Here is a 20,537-nt window from a genome sequence, read left to right as displayed (position 1 = left end):
CATAGGACTGTCTTTACTTGGAAGCTTTGCGCATATCAAATTATAACAAGATGTTTTATGGTGAGAGCTTTGGGACACGCCATAGCAGTTCTGGCATTCAGAGGACCTGGAGATGAAAGGTATTAGCCCAGACCTGTGGAAGAGGCTGGAGACTAAAGGTCAGCCATGTGGACAATATGTGATCAAGCTCCAGTAAAAACTCTGGACACCGAGGCTGAGGTGAACTCTTCTGGTTGGCAATGCTCTCTGTGTATATTGTCACACATCATCTGCTGGGAGGAGGTAATGTTGTCTATGACTCCACTGGAAGACTCCCAGAATTTGCCCTATTGCATCTAGTCCTTTGATTGGTTCTAATTTGTATATCTTTACTACAATAAAACTGCAAATATAAGTATAGCACTTTCCTATGTGCTGTGAGCTGTTCTTATGAATTATTAAAACTGAGGGTAGTCATGGGAAACCCAAATTTCTAGCCACCTGGTCTTAGGTGAGAGTGACCCTGGGACCCCCAAACTTGTGGCTGGTGTCTGCAGTAAGAGTAGTCTTTTGGGAGCTGTTCCCTCAGACTCTGCAGTTTACTCTAGCTTACTGCAAAAGTTGTGTAAGGCAACTCTTTCATTACTACTGGGTTAATGGTTTTATGCCTCTGGACTCAGAGGTCAGAGGTAAGGCATTATTCTGGTTCTAATGCATTTAGCATCAAGGTGGCTCCCTTTTGAAATGCGTGAAGCTCAGCAGGCCTGAGTTGGAACCTCATTGCTGTGTACATTAAGCATTCCGTTAGATGATGCTTCCTGGATGTGTAAGTTTTGTAAACATTGGACATTTTTCCCTTTATTTCCATGAGATAAGGCTTGCAAGCATAATTATGGTTTTCCTATGTGATAATTAGGGAGCTCCGATGGGTTTTGTTTTGTTTTTTCTGTGTCATATTTGTAAAACAAGAGGTTCCCCATGTAACGCACTGGAAAGGTACCAGCAATAAATTATTTATATAGCTCTCATTGGTATATTGTCATACCACAGATCAGTGGTGCCACAGCCCCACTCACCTCATTGGTGGCTTGTATTACCAGATCATGTTTCTCAAAGTCCACAGTACAAATCAAAAGTTTAAATGTTTTCAATTAGTAGGCGTGCATTTCAATATTGAAAACACATGCCATCAAAAAAAAAATTAAGGAGAAAAAATATAGTAAACAAAGGGGTAACTAACAGAATGATGATATAAGAATGACAGGGATTTTGCTAAAACACGTTGATTTACTGATGCATACAAGGATGGTGTGAGATGATACATTTAGTTTTAGAAACACTGAGAGAGATGACATGAAATGTCCAAACAGCCTATCTAGTAGTCTTAGATACTGCGCATGAATCAGAGTACATTATTAATGCGAACACGCAGTAGGGAGAGGAAAAAGTGCACTCACGATTGTGGCTCCTTGTTTCTCAGGATCATTTTCTTCAAGAATTGGAAATGCCAACATATAGGACCAGTTCTAAATAAAAGGGTGGTTTGAAGTATCAGAAGTTGCTTGATTTATTTTTCTTAAGGATTGGTTAAGAGTATTTGAAATAAACAAAAATTTCTGTGTCCTTTATTACAGAGCTTTCACCTGTAAAAAAAAAAAAAAAAAAACCCAAACCTGTTTCCGTAGGGTCAATTCCAATTCATAGTGACCCAGCCTAGGACACAGCAGAACTGCCTCATAGATTTTCCAAGGAGCAGCTAGTGTATTCAAACTGCCAACATTTGGTTAGCAGCCAAGTGCTTAACTACTGCACCACCAGGACTACACACAGTTATGCTAATACTGAAGTTCTTTTTTTTGTATGGGAGTACTTGGGAGCCCTGCTGGTGCAGTGGTTAAAAGCTTGGCTGCTAACCAAAACATCGGCAGTTCAAATCCACCACCCAATCCTTGGAAACCCTACAGGGCAGTTCTACTCTGTCCTATAGGGTCTTTATTAGTTGGAACTGACTCGAGATACTGAGTTTGAGGCACTTAACAACAACATATTGACTAAAGGAGCACTGGTTACAGTTTAGAATACCCTGCGGGGCAGTTCTATTCTGTCACATGCGATCACCAGGAGTTGACGTCGACTCGACAGCACCTAACAACAAAAACAACGACAATATTGACAATCTTTTTCTCTGAATTGACTCATTGTTTTTTACTTTACCTATTTATGATAATTTATAAAGGTTTATCAGTTTTTCACTTGCCAGATATAAAAGATAACCATAACAGCAAATAGGATTTTAAAAGTTATTACATTTCAGATAGATACTTTTTGCTGAACAAAGCTCTGAGCCTGAGGCCAGCTTCTTTATTAGACTGATGAATTGTAAAAAGGACAAAGGACACAAAAGGCCTGCAAACCTCTTCTTTTAAACTAATCAGGATTAAAGGAAAACAAAGAACAAATGTCTCACTACACTATTTAGCTCCAAAGTCCCTGTCCCACCTGAAATCATCTTCTCAATGCTGTAGCATCATACATCCCCCACTGAGACTTAATCACTGGGGAAGATTGTGCAAGTTCTTTATAAGACAGAACTATATTTTATAACTTATTCATATAGTTTAAGTACTAGAATTTTATTTGATCCACAGGAATTAAAAACTCAGATCAGTATTTTAATTTTTGAGAGGTTTCTACGTTTCATACATTACTTTTCAAGGTGTTAGTGAACTTCATCAAATTTTATTGGGGTTTGCCAGGCTTATCTAACTTTATAGCCTGTCATATTGTCTGGGTTACTGTGACAAAGAGAGAAGCTAAGGAGTCCTGGAATTTTTTTATGTCAGTGACACCTACAGGAGAGACTGTAGCTGTGTGTTTTTAGATGACTTATGTGAGCCATAGAGGAACCTCCAGAAGGACATGGGAAATGAATGATGAAAATGACTGATCTCTACTTATCTGTAGGTAATCAGATGTCAAGGACGTGAACTTGTGTTCTTTCTGATTACACTAAATGTGAGAGTATCCCATGGTCAAAGAGCACATAATATTATGATAAAATAGTTAAAGCAGATTTATATCTGTCAAAAAATAACCTCTAGGCTCCTAGGTTTTTATTACTCTGAGTAATGTTTTTTTGGCATGTTGAATATCATCTGTGAATAGAAAACAGGAAGATTTTCTGTGGTAATAACATGCTATTCCAAATAATATAGTACTCAGTACTGATGATATATTATTCTCTTACGATATACCTAGTTAGGTCAATATATTTGTGCCAATGCATACCTTCATAGCTTTATGTCAGATAAGTAATTATTTCATTAAAAGTAGAAGCAGTTCCAAAAAATACTTCAGGAAGTTGGCTTCAGCAGGATCCAAAAACTTTCATCTCCAGAATATAAAAGGCTTCCAATGACCTTAGTACAGAATAGTTCTTAAAAATGTATATTTTGAGTGAAGGAACAAATCCATCCCATTAGTAGGCCTTTCAAACGAAATGCTAAGTAACTTAAAAACAAGGATAAAAATTATACATGTTATATGACAGGGGTGAATTCTATTAGATAAAAGCAATGGAGCCATAGTTCTACAAGGACTATGGATAACTCTGTTTTATTTTCCAGCTTCCTGAAATGAAATTATATTATTTTATATTGGAAAGTAATATACAATTTGAAAAAGAGTAGTGATTGGCCAAAGAGGATGCAGGCTGAGTTACTTACTTCAAGACCACAATCTGTCAAACATTACTTCTTCTTTCCCTAACTCTTTTGTCAATCTCGTCACTGTTGTCTAAACTCTTTCTCCTTTGTTTCTCTGTCAGATTTATCTCCTGAATTGAGTTTAACGTGCTTTGGAATAGATTTTCTTATGCCCAAGTTATTCTGGTTGTAACCAATATGTCATTAAAATTTGCACAAATTAATTGATCTACATATGTAAATGATAATTTCAGTGAGCTCAAGAACCTTTCAATCGATTGAAAAAAGAAAAAAAAAAAAACTATAAGCTCTTCTAGCCAGGCATTTGTTTTAAACAGACACTTTTTGTTTTGGGCATCTTTCTTATTCTTTGGATACATACTTGCTTATCATCCAGTGACCTCGTGTGGCCCTAGCTCCCTTCAGTGGTTGGCCATCTTCTGAACTGTTCCCCACCTCTCCCATGCTTCAGTCGTCAAAATACAGCTGTTCTCTAGGAAGTTTTACCAGAGTTTTTTTCTGTACTGGGTGACAAACAGCATATCTCTATATCTACATGTACACTCTATATATATTTCACAAACAAGTTATGTGTGTATATAATACACATTCATTGTATAACATTATAAAAAATCTGGTAAACAAGAAAAAGGAAATCATTAAACCGTTAAAAATAAAAGGATAAATTTATATGTGAAAGACTGACTTGATTTGTAAACTTTCACTTAAAGCACAATAAAAATTATTTAAAAATAAAAAGGGAAGATTGAGAGAGATAGAGAGAATGATCATACAGAACTATGAAAGAGCAAGCATTTACTTCATGTTTGAATCACATCTGCAGTGGCAATTTAATTTCAAACCAGTTTTCCGGGAGAAAGTTAATAAATATATATTATGTATTGTGGTGTGTTAAGGCTGGTTCATATTTTGTCTAAGTAATAAAATTTAATTTCCTATAACATACATATTTTATAACATTCAGTGCTTAAAAGAGTATGTGTTCAAGTTTTATACTCAAATAATTATATTTCTCTGGAAAGGCTTATTTCATTACAATTAATTCTAAGTTTGTAAACAAAATAACCAGGATTAAGGAATGTGGAGTTTAATGTTTGGAAATCGTTGTTCTCTCTGGCTGATGGTGCTTTTGTTTCCATCTAAATAGTATAAACCTTCTCCTCTTTATCTTGTGGAGAAGGACAGTAACGTCACAGTGATTAAAGTCTATGCGGCTTCTTAATACATACCATTGTCACTTCCACATTTATGACAAATATCAGATAAGTAATTATGTTTCCATTGCTGCTGTTGTTGTTGTTTGCTGCCAGTTCTGACTCACGATGACCCCATGTGTGTCAGAGTAGAGCTGTGCTCAATGGGGATTTCAAAGGCTGATCTTTCTGGGAGCCTTTCAAGGCACCTCTGGAGGAACTCAAACCTCCAACCTTTTGGTTAGCAGCCAGGTGTGTAGTGCTGTTAGTAAGGGAAATGTACTTTAAAATTTTCCACTCTCTGTATTTCTCTGTTCAAATTTTGAATACCCAAGGAAAAGAATCTAACTGGCCCAACTTTGTATAGGTGACATCCTTGGATCAATATGTTCTAGCCAGGGGATCAGGGTTATTGTACTCAGATATGGCCACTGGGAAACTTCTAAATTTTGGAGACGTTGTCAGAGTAAAGAAATAGTTGTGGACTTCAACTGGTATCTATTGTGTCCTCAAATTTTTATACATTTGTGTTTTATTTGGGAGTGTCTGGAAAAAAATGCCATAAAGAGAGACTTCAATAAGGATTATAGGCACCCTGGTGGTCTATTAGGGAAATGTGATAACTGGGCTTTTAAAAACCTGTAAGACATGCTCTTACAAGCAAGTGTAGTGCTTCTTTTGAAGAATCATCCTGGACACTTTGAGAAACATTTTTTCTATTGCATCATTTACACTGTTTATTCTTTCAGCATCAGCTAAGATGGTGTAGTGATTGCGTATTCAACGTTGGGTGAATGTGGGTTATTAACCTTAATCAGCTCAAACGAACAAGTGTAGTAAATCAGCCGAATTAAACTCTTGCAATGTAGTGGGATACAGGTAAGCCCATGATACAAGTAGGTGTGTGTGTTTGTGAGTGTGTGTTTTAGTTTTCCAGAGGAAGTTATACTTAGCTGTCACCAACACTTCTCTAAATATTTGTCACTCATGCTAAAACAAGCTCTGTTGGATTTGCTCCTGACACATTCTTCTAAGAATCCCCACAGATCCCCAGGGTTGAGTCAGCTGATCTGCCTGATATGCAAAGTGCACCTTCCTATCTCACTGATCCTGAAGCTACACTTGGTCAAAGAAAACAACCTTCCTAACAAAGGGCAACCGGCTACTCAAGTCCCAAGATAACTTTGAAGGTGAACTTGTTTTGCTAAAGAAATGGATTTTTTTTTCCAACATAAATAATGCATTGTGAATAACAGATTACTGCTGAAGGTCAACAGGGAATTGTACTCCCTTATCTCCAAACCTGTAAAAGTTTAAACAGTTTTATAAGAGGAAATGGGGAAGAAGAGAACCCCTGCCTCTGACACACAAGCCAGGGGGCACGAAATCTGACTGGAATGCTGAGGCTGTATTTTGAAAATAATACTGTCTTTATCTTAGTGCTTTCATGAGTCTTAATAAGGATTTTTAAATTTATTCTGTATTTTTAAATAAACATATCTATAGAGGTATAAAGTACGTATAAAAAAAGTAAATACATCATTGTGTACACCTTAGTGAATTGTCACAAAGTGAATGTAGCTGTGCAACTGCTAGTCGCATTAGGAAACAGACCATTACCAGCATCTAAGAAGACCCTCTTGTGACCCCCTCCCATCCACTGACCACACTTACTAAGGGAAATCACTGTGGTCTGTCACCTTGAATTTTAATTTATATTCAAGGAGTACATAGATTGCAGTATTTATCAAAAAATGACAAGAGTTTTGAAAGCTGAAAGACCCTGGTCTAAAAGGAAAACCCTAGGCATCAGTGACTGAACACCTATTCAGATTTCCAGAGGAAGTCTCTCTCATTTTTATGACGTTGTTGTTAGGTGCCGCCATTTTGGTTCTGACTCATAGTGACCCCCTATATAACAGAACGAAACGTACCTGGTCCTGCACCATCCTCACAATCGTTATGTTTGAGCCCATTGTTGCAACCACTTTGTCAATCCATCATGTTGAGGGTCTTCCTCTTTTTCAATAACCCCCTACTTTACCTAGCATGATATCCTTCTCCAGGGACTGGTCCCTCCTGATAACATGTCCAAAGTGAGACTAAGTTTCACCATCCTTGCTTCAAGGAGCATTCTGGCTGTACTTTTTCCAAGACAGATTTGTTCATTCTTCTGAAAGTTCATGGCATATTCAGTATTATTTGCCAGCATTCTTTTTTATAGAGGTCTTAAAATTTATTGATTACAACAGTTCTAATTAGAGTTTAATTGCATCACTTGAATTTGTGTGCCTAAAGATTTTGCAAACCAAATATTTTCTTTGTATTTCTCTTTTACAGATTTATAAAAATTATTAGAAATGCCTTCCTGGGCATCATCAAAGCCTTTGGTTTTTAAGGTCATTTGGACTGTATATATTTTAATCCTACCCTAGGGATTTTTTAGAATAGAATTTAATTTTTGGAGGATTATTGTTGAAATTATCCAGATCACTTAGCCTTGCCTATAAAAAAATAGTTATTTTTCATGCATGATTTTTATGTTTTTTTCTTTTTAATGAAAAAACTGGCAACAATTTTTTTTTTAAAGCTGGTAACTATTGTTACAGAATTTTTAACACCAGTATAAACACCAACTATATACCAACTACAGATAGAGATAAATAGACAGTTGCCATCAAGTTCACTCTGATTCATAGCCATTGTTGTTGTTAGTTGCTGTCAAGTCAATTCCTCCTCATGGCTACCCCATGTATAACAGAATAATGAAACGTTGCCTGGCCCTGCATCATCCTCACGATCACCTTCATGTTAGAGCCCATCGTTGTGGCTATTGTGCGAGCCCATCTCACTACGGGTCTTCCTCACCCTCACTGGCCCTCTACTCCACCAAACATTATGTCCTGCTGCAGCAATTGATCCTTCCTAATGATGTGTCCAAAGCAAACCAGTCAGACAAGGCTCTGTTGTGAGCCATAAGGTTTTCACTGGCTAATTTTCAGAAGTAGATCTCCAGATGTTTCTTCTTAGTCTGCCTTAGTCTGGAAGCTCTGCTGTAAGCAGTCCACCATGGGTGACCATGCTGGTATTTAAAATACGGTGGTATGGTTTCCAGCATCACAGCAACATGCAAACCACCGTAATACAACAAACTGATGAACATGTGGTGGATACCAAGTCAAAATGACAAGTAACTAAAATTGCCATTTGAGTATGACTTTCCTTGGAAGACTCCTCTAAAGAGGGTCCTGCATTCACCTGTAGACAGAATTCAAGATTTCTAACATGATACACAAGGCCCTTCCTGACCTGAACCCTGTCTTCCTCTGGGCCTCAAACCACACCTTCTCTTATATTAAAAGTAATAAAAATAACACACCACTGGGTTCACTGGGTTAGTGATTTCCTATTTTGTAGTATTTCATTCCTTTGTGTCTATGTAAATTCTTACTCTGCTGAATAAAGATTCCACTCTTCATATAATATAAAGTTCAATTTTTTTTTCAAATCTTAGTTCTGACTCTTTGTTCAGTGAGCCTTTACATCCTGTAACCGCCAATTTTAATCCTTCTTTCAAGTTTTTTGCTTCTTACTTTCTGTTACAGCACTTTTTTTTCTACCAGATTCTAATGACTTGAGTATCTGAGTCACCCTATAATATTTTGAGCTTCTAAGAAACAAGGAGTATTTCTTAATCACCTCTTCCTGGAATGTTGTGCTCAACAAATATTTATTTAATATATGAATAAATCTTCATTGAGTTCATCACAATGATGGAAAAATTACAAGGCATTTTTTTATTTTTAATTAATTAGCTATGAAAAATTTCTATTTTCTGGTGATAAAAATAAATTGTATTTGTCCAATAAAAGTATTCAACCTGATACCTACCCTTTTGTTTATGAAAGTTTCCATGTTTCATGAAATCTTAGAGCTAGAAAAAAACAAGGTGATTAAGGCCATAATCTTTATAAAATTGGCAAGAGAAGTAAGGTCATATGTTCTAATGTATAGAAACTGGTTAAAGACGGCACACCTTGTATCCCTCAGTGAGAGCCATGAGTCTTCATTGTCTCCACAAATATCCGCAAAGGAGATTAGGGTAGCCAGTTCCTGGTGACCATCTTTTCTACCTTCTTGTTCCCTGGCTTTCTTATCTGCTACACTCTTTCCTGTAACTTTACATGTTCTGGAACTGCATGCCTCTCTTAGAATCTATAAATGAATCAGATTTCAGCTCCATTAGGAACATCAATCTGTTCAGATCACCTGTAATAAATCTGCGTTTCACATATATAGGTCCCTATTACAATAAAGGAGCCCTGGCAGTACAGTGGGTAAGAGCTTGGCTGCTAACCAAAAAGGTCAGCAGTTCAAATCCACCAGCCAACCCTTGGAAACCCTATGAGGCAGTTCTGCTCTGTCCTATAGGGTCATTAAGAGTCATAATCAACTCAGTGACAGTTACATTTAATTATAATTACATTATAATTAAATGTAATATATATACAAAAATTAAAAAAAAAAAAAAAAAAACACCAATTACCCAAGTGTTTTATTTCTTAGTGACCTGACTGCATTTTTAAGAAATTTTATCTGGGAATATATTTTATACTGACTTGAAAGCATCACTTTAGCTTGGATCGTGTCTCAAACCTAAATAAATTGACATGCTGAGGCAGTGCCATCAGAAGGGAATTGTGGCCAGTCCCTTAAATCTCTGCAGATGCTTTGTAGCTAAGTCAGTCCAAACTGATCGTTGTTGTGGCCACGCTGAGTGATTTTACTGTGCCACCAGCTAGATACCTAGACATAAAGAAGACTTGGCCTTGAGTGATAACATTTTTTGTATTCTCTGCTAGCATAGTCTCCCATTTCCAATGACATTAAGAAATAAAACATCTTGCTTTTTTAATATGGTCATTTTCATTTATGATTTTTTTATTGTCTTTTAACAATAGAAAGCCACTCAGAATGACATAAAACCTATGAGATACAGATTTCCCGGGAATAACTGACTGGGTTGATTAAACACCTGTTTACCAGGCTATTCAAAATGATTCTTCATGTCATTTTGGAAATGAAGGTTACTGTCTAATATATTTTGATTAATGTTTCATCACCTCAAGAGATTTTATCAAAAAAAAAAATAACTTTAAGGAAATAGATACATCTTAAGAGAGAAAAAAATAAAGTGTTATAATTCTTTTAAAAATTATGGGTGATGCAATCGTAGTTTTTAAGAGTGGTTTCTTTTGGGCATATGATTAACCTTAACCTATATCTGTGTGTTTTACAAGTAGAATCTTGCGTTGTTGCTTTATTTTATGATAATTAATAATGTTAAACATTAATCTATTTTAAAACGGAGATTTTCACGGTAAGGATGTTCTTGAGTGATTCTAAATTATTTTTTCTATGGCATTCCCATTAAAAAAAAAAAAGTCAAGGAAGAAGGAAAGGAAATTCTCCTTAAAAATCTTAGAGCAGTTGTAAATAAAGATATCAGAATATGATAACATCCCTCTATGCTTAAGGTGAAGGAGCCCTGGTGTCACAGGGGTTAGCGCTCCACTGCTAACCAAAAAGTCAATGGATGGAGCCCTCCAGCTGCTTCATGGGAGAAAGATATGGCAGTCTGCTTCTGTAAAAATTCACAGCTTTGGAAACCCTGTGGGGCAGTTCTACTCTGTCCTATAGGGTCACTATAAGTTGGAATTGACTGGACTGCAATGAATCCGGTTTTTGGCTTTATGCTTAGGACAGGACCCTCTGTGACTCAAACAGTATAGCTAACCTAAAGATGGGAGGTTCAAACCTACCAGCCTCACCTGACAAGGAGCAATTTGCTTCCATAAAGATTACAGACAAGAAAACCCAATGGAGCAGTTCTACTCTGTAACACATGGGGTTGCCATGAATCGGAATTGACTCAAGGGCAATGGGTTTGTTTTTTGGGTTTCATACTTAGGATAATCTGGAGAATATTCAAGAGTTCTCTTTAGTCCTAACTTTTCATAGAATTTATATATTTTATTGTTAATTTTGTATTCTGGGTAAAAACTTTCTCTGCTCTTGAAATGATCATATTTGGTTTTGATAGTTAGCCTTTTGGTCATTTATTCAAAACACAATTTCTGAGCAAGTATTCTGTGCCAGACACTGGTAGAATAATAAGAGGTCACTCAGCACATAAAGGCCACCGTCCATTAGAGGTGTTGGTCATGTGCATATCTTTATGAGCTGTAAACATCCTATGCGAGCACTGAGTCCCTGGGTTAATGTGCGTGGCTGCTAAGAGTTTGTGGTTGAATCCACCCAGAGGTGCCTCAGAAGAAAGACCAGATGATCTACAAATGAAAAATCAGCCGCTGAAAACCCTGTGGAGCACAGTTCTACTCTGACACGTATAGGGTTGCCCTGAGCCCAAATCTACTCAATGGCACCCGGTGTTATAGCAACACAGAGAAGGAAGCAAATATCCTTTAGAGAGGTGTCAGGGAAAGCTTCTCACAGGAACCAAAAACCAAACTAGTTGCCATTGAGCCTATTCCAACTCATAGTGACCCTACAGTACACAGGAGAACTGCCCCATAGGATCTGCAAGGAGTGGCTGGTGAATTTGAACTGCTGACCTTTTGGTTAACACCCAAGCTCTTAACCACTGTGTCACCAGGACTCCATTCTCAAAGAAAGGGATATTTAATTTAAATCTTAAAGATTTAAGTTTCAAAATGAATGTTCAATTTTTACAAACTATTATAGAAAAGAATTCCCTCTATAAAGCCTATTTTTCCTTTCCTTGTCAGGGGATATTTTGGGGGGAAAAGGTGGCTAGTAATGATTTTTATACAAATCATACTGAAATGAGGGATTAAAATATCTCTTAATATTGTTATTTAAAACTAGAATATTATTCTCAATGTCTTTTCCTTTCCTCTTCTTCCCTCCATGGCCCTAATTTTTTTTTTTTTTTGTCATGACGATCCACAAAGAAAATTGGTGGACTTTTTTTTCAAGTTTTAGTATCCAAATGGGGCCTTCATAAATATGCAGCAGTGCCCTCTACTGGTTAGAAACCCATCAATTCCTCTGGATGATGTTTGTTTATAGAGTTTGAAGAAGGCCATATATCGTGTTTTGGGAAACTCAAGGACCAAAAACAGAAGAAAGCAAACAAAAAAACTCAAAAGTGCCTACTAAAAATACTATCACATTATTTTGACTTGACATATTTACAGTAAAATGGCTTCAGCGACTTCTTCTAGTGACCGGTAAAGCTCACCTACCAACCATAATTTAGTTTCCACATAAAGGTGGAAGTGTATGCGAACTTCCTGCGTTCTCCAGGTAATTGTATATTTTGGAAATGAATCCCTTTTCCATTTCTAACCAAAATGTGATGTTGGATTTTTTCACTTGATCTACTTTTAAAATGTTCCCTTCAGTGGAGCGGTTACCGTTCCACTTCACAGGCAGCCAAATTTTGATGATGATGTTTATAACTGTAAAGGCATTAAATCCAGCAGATTTTTATTACAGTGAATATTACATTCCCAGCAATATTTATAATTTTGGACAATTTCATATTCAAGAGGGTAACGTTTACAGTAAGATACAAATATATTTGGAAGCTCATCTTATCCTTTAAATAGCACATTTTCAGACTGTCCATGGATATTTAAATTTTTCCCATAGTTAGAAATGCTCTGTGTCTTCTTTTCACAGAAAGAAAAGTTCTGTTCTCCTTTTGAGGTTTTTCTTTTTTAACCAAGAAACTGAATAAAAAGTAATGTATAAATTCAAACTTAAGACAGTATATGGTGCCACACCAAGGTCTCAATTTCAAACATGACATGTCTGGATTTATGGTTGGCCGCTGAACTTTTCCACTACTAAAAACTATTTTATTGAGATTTGATGGCATTTTGATTTCACACTCAATCATAAAATGTTAATTCTCAAAGGAAAATATGAAAAAGTTATTCTTGACAACCTTGTCCTATTACAGCAGTTAATGCGTGGTTGCCTAGGGTAGGCTTCTAAATTGAGAACTTCAAATGCGTCTTTGAGTGTTAAGGAAGACTCAGGTAGAGCAGAGCTGATTTTTACTGCCAAAACATTTCAAGTGGAGTAACAATAATAGTGCTAATTATACCATCTCACATTTATCTGACATTTGATAATTCACAAATGGCTTTCACGTAACTATGTACATATGTATATAATCGCCCCATGTACAGCTCTTACACAGATTATGTATAATACTACATGAGAAAGCAATTTGTTAACTGCCAGTCCCACTAAACACTGAAAGAAACAGTAACTGAGTTTTCTTTGATGTTGTTGAAAAATCCTCTAAGCTTACCCGTACATATGCTCTGTGACTGGACATTTTAAGTTGTGTAACTGTATATAACTTTATTGTTTAATTCAGCTTGAGTTTTCATTTTTTTTCCTTGCAACCCAAGGTATCTTAACAGATAAAACAGCATTCAAATTCTGAGTAATGATCAATCTGGCCCTCTGTTAAAACAATCTATTTCATGAAACTAGTAAAATCAAAGGTGAGAAACCATGTCAGTGATAAATTCCCAAGAACAGGCTTTAGATAGGTTTGGAATAAATACACAGTACAAATTTTCAGATTTGTTTGGTCGAGTCTATTAAATACTGAGAAATATTGTCTTGATCAAAATTGAATGATTAGTTATAGGTTTATGACTTTGTCTTACTTTAAAACCATAGTTGATTAAACTATTTTGTCACTATACTATATGCTAAAAAATGGTATTTTTGATTGTGTAGCAGGCTCTTCTTAACCACTGTGTTCTTTAAAAAAAAAAAAAAAAAAAACCTAAGGTACATTACCATAAAAAATAGATGGATTAAAGCTTGTGTGTCTCTGCTCTGGGTTTGACTTGATCTTACTATCCCCCAATAAATTGTGAAAACAACTGTTCTGCTGAATGCTATTTAAGTAAATTCATGCCTTCGTCATAAACATAGACATTGTGATTTTGTGTCAGAAAGAGGCAACTAAAGTTCACAATAGCTCAAGGGCCTATCTGAGAAAGCAACTTGTTGCTTTATTATGCATTCTGAGAACTTCTAAGGATAAGTAATAAATTGAAAAACAATCCAATTCATTGTTATTATTATTTTGGTATAGAGTTTAAAAGCACTAAGCTCAAAATCAGAGCCCTCGTGGCACAGTGGCTAAGAGCTTGGCTGTAAAACAAACGGTCAGCAGTTCAAATTCACCAGCTGCTCCTTGGAAACCCCGTTGGGGTAGTTCTACTCTGTCCTTATAGGGTTGCTATGAGTCAGAACTGACTCAACGGCAACAGGTATGGGTAAGTTCAAAAACGAATTAATAAAAGTTTCACTATTTTTGAACTTCATTTGAAATTAATGTCTATGATTTTAATTTTGTATTTGTTAAATTTATAAATGGTTTTTATAAATTAATTTTATTCCTTGGGCTCAGTCTCATATCACTCTGCATAGGTGAGTAGGTCTTTTCTCTCAATATTCTGATGAACTGCAGAGAATATAAATGTAATTCTTAAAAAAGCAAAAAAATAGTGTTTTATGCCTCCAGAGAGAATAAAAAGAAAATACCCATTATCTTCTAATCACTTAGTCCAAGTACTTAAAGCATTTCATTAATCTATAGTCATTTTAATATAGCATTATGAATACTTTAGTTCTATAAACAAATACATTCAGGAAAAAAAAAGCAGTTTGTTTTTGTAAAAGGTTCTGTGTTTTCCAATCTGTAAACTTTAGGTTAATAGAAGAAATAAAATAATTGAATATACTGTCCTGAGCAAGGATTTGCTAAATTTTGTTTTTGTTTTTAAATTCAGTCTCTTAAATTCCAGGACTTTAATAGTCTCCCTCTTGTGGGGCCAAATAAAATGGCAATTATTCTTTGATGACATTTACCTAAAATGTATGAATCAAAATCCAGTCTGTCAACTTTTCCATGACTTTCCAGACTGCTTTAGAATAATAATACTGCCAAGCATTATTCCTGGCTCAAATCCATGTATTATACATGTGTTTTTATTTTTTTCTAATGCTCACAGGGACCCTCTGAGGAATAGGGTCATAACTCCCAATGTACAGACAAGGAAACTGAAGTATAGAAAGGGTACCTTACATACCAAAGATAGTATAGCTGAGGATATGCAACTGAGGAGCTAGAACTCAAATCAGGCTGCATGATTCTAGAGTCTGAGCTATCCTTATCCATTATGTTAGGAACCTTAATAAGAAATAAAAAAAAAAAATAATGTGGTACTTTCCTGCTGACCTCTAGATTATCTGTTAAGATATTTCATGAATATGATCATTTTATACATATTGAAATTTAGAATACTGTACTTGCTCAAAACAAGTTCTTATTACCTCAATATATGGCCAAGAGCAAAATTCCTGCACATGGCCAAGAAAGCGGACTATGCAGAACTATTACTTCTCAGAGAATATGCAGATACTACCAACCCTATTATCTGCTCCTTTGTTGATCCACCAGGGAGCTCAGGTGCCGCATTGTTGTCAGGGTCACCACTACAACCTAAAACACATGTCTTCACAGCACATTGACCCTTTCCATGCTCAAATTGTCTGTAGTTCCTTGAAGTATGTGTGTAGAGAGGAGCTAGGTGTGTTGTTAAAGGTAGGACAGAGTCAACATGAATGTACCATGATACTCGGAGCCCTGGTGCTAACTGAAGGGTGAGTGGTTTGAACCCACCAGCCACTCCACAGGAAACACGATGTGGTAGTCTGCTTCTGTAAAGATTTACATCCTTGGAAACCCTATAGGGCAGTTCTACTCTGTCCTATATGGTCACTATGAGTCAGAATCAACTTGATAGCAATGGATTTTTAACCATGATCTTTAAAAGTATTTTTACAACATTGCCTCTTCTCTTACCTTGCAGATAAAGTACTAGTAGTTTCGGTTCCTGTTATCCTCAAGTTCTCATTCCTTTCGTGGTTTCTTTTAGTTTCTTTTCTTCGAGATTAATTATGCCTCATACATGCAGTTCCCTTTTCTGTCGATGGAATATATATATATGTATATATATATATATGTATATATATATATATATCAAAACCACCAAACCCACTGATGTTGAGTTGATTCTGACTCATAGCAACCCTATAAGATGGAGTAGAACTGCTCCATAGAGCTTCCAAGGAGCGCCTGGTGGACTCCAAATGCTGTCCTTCCAGTTAGCAGCTGTCACACTTAACCACCAGGGTTTCCAGATTAACAAGCATGGAACCACATGTGTAATAATATAGTTTAGATTATTCATCAATACTGTAGAGGTTCAAGGTAAGAGAAGAATATGGTTAGTAATAAAAGATTTTATCAAGTGTGGAAGATTAGAATTTGTCTTACAGTCAAACATTGAATTTAGCTTGGTGGAAAGGATGGGCATGGTGAAAACTTTTAAAGTGAGAAATGCATGAATAAAGGCTGGTGTGAGAATAAGTAGGTGAGAGAGATAAGATTGAGGCACGCTCATTTAGCAAAGTACTCAAAAGGGCAGGTGAGACTGAACCAACATCTATGGGAAGTAATAAAGTGTGGTCTACAGGAGCTTCCCATTAGGAGTGGCTCTGAAATCTAATGGGTTATAATAATATTTTAGGAAAAGTTTGCCTTTCTATTGCATAACATATTTTTTTTGTTATAATATAAACATAACACTTTAAAGTAGCTAACTTTTTACCTTTAGACTTTTTAAAAAATTGATGCTCTCTGAAGTTGTGCTTTTTGGAGATATTGTGGAAAATGCTATTGTTCCACATTATCAATAACCGAGTTCTAAAAACATAACTTCAAGAAAAATGTTTTAAAGGCCCACTGGGGTGGCAACTCTGTTCCCTTGGCTCTGGGCAGCCCCATTCTCCTAGTACATCTGAATGGCAACCCAACTCACTTGGCCCCTGCAGACCTCATTCCTCTGCCCCTTGGACATGGCAGCCCTGCCCCACCAGCTTTGAGCAGTGACCCCATCCCTCTGACACAGTTAACATCAGCCCCACATGCTGGAAACAAGTTGGCGAAGATCCAACTCTCTAAAACCTAGGAGGCTGTGGTATCACCCTTTGAGATCCAGGAGACCATGGCCTCACTCATTGAAACTGAGAGTCCCAACTTCCTGTGCTCCTTCTATCAGTTCTGCTGATCTTCGAGCTGCTCCAGGATGGTCCCTTTCTTTTCTTGGAGGACAGTGGATGTAGCTCCTTTGGCCTGTTTTCTGCCTGTAGGATTCCAAGAAGCAGACAGTGTTCTTTTCTCTGGTTCTTTCTCTAGTACAAAAGAATTTTCAGAATCTTTAAGTCTCGTTTTCATTTTGCACAGTTAATGTTTAAATCCATCTCTTTCCTCTCACATTTTACTATAAGTGGAAAGGAGAAACAAAGTGGCTGCTTTAAGACCTTGCTTAGAAATATCCTCAGCCAGATATCCAAGTCCATCACTTACAAGTTCTACCTTCCATCAAACATTTGTATATAATTCAGATAAGTTCTTTGCCACTGCATAAAAAACATCACCCTTCCTCCATTGTCCGATGAGATGTGCATCATTTTCTTTTAAAGCCCCACCAGAAGCACGTGTAATGTCCACATTTCTAGCAACATTCTGTTGCTGGTGCCGTACGTATTCTCTAAGACAATAGAGACTTTCTCTATAGCTCTCCACACTTCCTTCGGAGCCCACACTGGAATTGTCTTTGATGTCCATAATTCTACCTACAGTCTCTCCAAGGAAATCTGGGCTTTTATTATTAGGCACCGTAAAACTCTTCCAGCCTACACCCATAACCCAATTCCAAAACTACTTGTACATTGTAGGTATTTGTTAAAGCAACACCCCAATCTCAGTGTCAGATGTCTTAGGCTGGGTTTTTTTAAAGGGGCAAACCAATTAAGTATATATGTATATATATATTTGTTGTTGTTAGGTGCCATTGAGTTTTTTCCAAAGAATAGCAACCAGGGGTAGATTCCATCTCAAGAAACCACTTTTTTTTTTTGCTCATCCATAACAAGCAGCTTCTTGGTAGGACACTTGAGACTCTGTTGGCATCTTCTCTCTGGAGAGGAGATGAGAGGGTAGAGGGGGTTAGAGGCTGGCAAAATAGACACAAAAAGATAGAGTGGAGGAAGGGAGCAGACTGTCTCATTAGGGGGAGAGCAATTGGGAGTATGTAGCAAAGTATATATATAAATTTTTGTGTGAGAGACTGACTTGATTTGTAAACTTTCACTTAAAGCACAATAAAAATTAAAAAAAAAAAAAAGCTGCTGCTCATCCATTAAAATTTTCTCATGACATTGCAGCAATTCAGTCACATCTTCAGGCTCCACTTCTAGTTCTAGGTCTCTTGCTATTTCCACCACATCTACTATTACTTCCTCCACTGAAGTCTTGAACCCCTCAAAGTCATTCATGAGAGTTGGAATCTACTCCTTCCAAACTCCTGCTAATGTTGATATTTTGACCTCCTTCCTTGAATCATGAATGTTCTTAATCACATCTAGAATGGTGAATCCTTTCTAGAAAGTTTTCAATTTACTTTGCCCAGCCCCATCGGAGGAATCATTATCTATGGCAGCTATAAAAAAAATAGCCTCATGAAATTTGTTTCTTAAATAATAAGACTTAAAAGTTGAAATTACTCCCTGATCCATGGGCTTCAGAATGGATGTTGCATTTTTTTTTTAAGTTGAATTACTCCGTGATCCATGGGCTTCAGAATGGATGTTGTGTTAGCAGGCATGAAAACAACATTGATTCCTTGTACATCTCCATCAGAGCTCTTGGGTGACCAGGTGTATTTTCAGTGAGCAATAACATTTTGAAAGGCACCTTTTTTTTCCCAGCAGTAGGTCTCAACAGTGGACCTAAAATATTCAGTAAACCATATTGTAAACAGATATGCTGTCATCCAGGCCTTGTTGTTCCATTTATAAAGCACAGACACAGTTGATTTTACATAATTCTTAAGGGCCCTAGGATTTCCAACATCGTAAATGAGCATTTCCAACATTGTAAATGAGCATTGAAAACCCTGGTGGCATAGTGGTTAAGTGCTACAGCTGCCAACCAAAGGGTCGGCAGTTTAAATCTGCCAGACGCTCCTTGGAAACTCTACTGGGCAGTTCTACTCTGTCCTACAGGGTCGCTATGAGTTGGAATCGACTCAACAGTGCTGGGTTTGGTTTTTTTGGAAATGAGCATTGACTTCAACTTAAAGTCACCAGCCCCGTTAGTCCCTAACAAGAGATTCAGCCTGTCCTTTGGAGCTTGGAAGCTAGGCATTGACTTCCAGAGTCTAGCTATTAAAGTTCTGGATAGCATCTTTCTCCAATATGAGGCTGTTTCATCTACACTGAAAACCAGTTGTTCAGGACAGCCACCTCCATCACTTATCGTTGCTAGGTCTTCTAGATAACTTGCCGCAGCTTCTACATCAGCACTTGTTGCTTCAACTTGCACTTTTATGTTAGGGAGGTTGCTTCTTTTCTTAAACCTCGTGAACCAACCACTGCTAGCTTCAATTTTTATTTCTGTGCCTTCCTCACCTTTCTCAGCCTTCATAGAATTGAAGAGAGTTAGGGCCTTCCTCTGGATTAGGCTTTAATGTAAGAGAATGTTGTGGCTGGTTTGATCTTCTATCCAGGCCACTAAAACTTTCTCCATATCAGCAATAAGGCTGTTTTGCTTTCTTATCATTGCCATGTTCACTGGAATAGCACTTTTAATTTCCTTCAAGAACTTTTGCTTTGCATCCACCATTTGGCTTACTGTTTGGCACCAGAGGCCTAGCTTTTGGCCTGTCTAGGTTTTCGACATGCCGCCCTCACTAAGCTTAATCATTTCTAGCTTTTGATTTAAAGTGAGAGACTTGAACACTTAGAGGCCATTGTAGGTTTATTAATTGCCCTAATTTCAATATTGTCGTGTCTCAGGGAATAGGGAGACCTGAGAAGAGGGAGAGAGACGGGGAACAGCCAGTCAGTGGAGCAATCAGAACACACACAACATTTATCAATTAAATTCACCATCTTATATGGGCACAGTTCATGGTGCTCCAAAACAATTACAATAGTAACATCAAAGATCACTAAGCCCAGATCACCATAAAGATATAATAATAATGAAAAAGTTTGAAATATTTTGAGAATTACCAAAATGTGACACAGAGACATGAAATGAGCACATGCTGTTGGAAAAATGGCACTGATAGACTTGCTCAGCCCAGGGCTCCACTGACCTTCAATTTGTTAAAAACAAAATATCTGTAAAGTGGAATAAATGAGGTGTGCCTGTACCTATAAATACGTGCTTGAAACGCTAAATTCCTAACGTTTTTACGTGTCCCTGAATCCTTTTATGGCAACCTCATGTGTTACAGAGTAGAACTGCACTCCATAGGGTTTTCAGCTGTATCCTTTTGTAAGAAGATCGCTAGGTCTATCTTCTGAGGCACCCCTGGGTGGATTGGAATGGCCAATCTTCGGTTAGTAGTTGAATGCTTAACCGTTTACACCACCCAGGGACTTACATGGGGTTGCCATGAATCGGAATTGGCTCTACAGCTAC

This window comes from Elephas maximus, chromosome 7, assembly GCF_024166365.1.
Source record: "Elephas maximus indicus isolate mEleMax1 chromosome 7, mEleMax1 primary haplotype, whole genome shotgun sequence".
NCBI lineage: Eukaryota > Metazoa > Chordata > Mammalia > Proboscidea > Elephantidae > Elephas > Elephas maximus.
Note: the sequence above shows the minus strand (reverse complement) of the source record.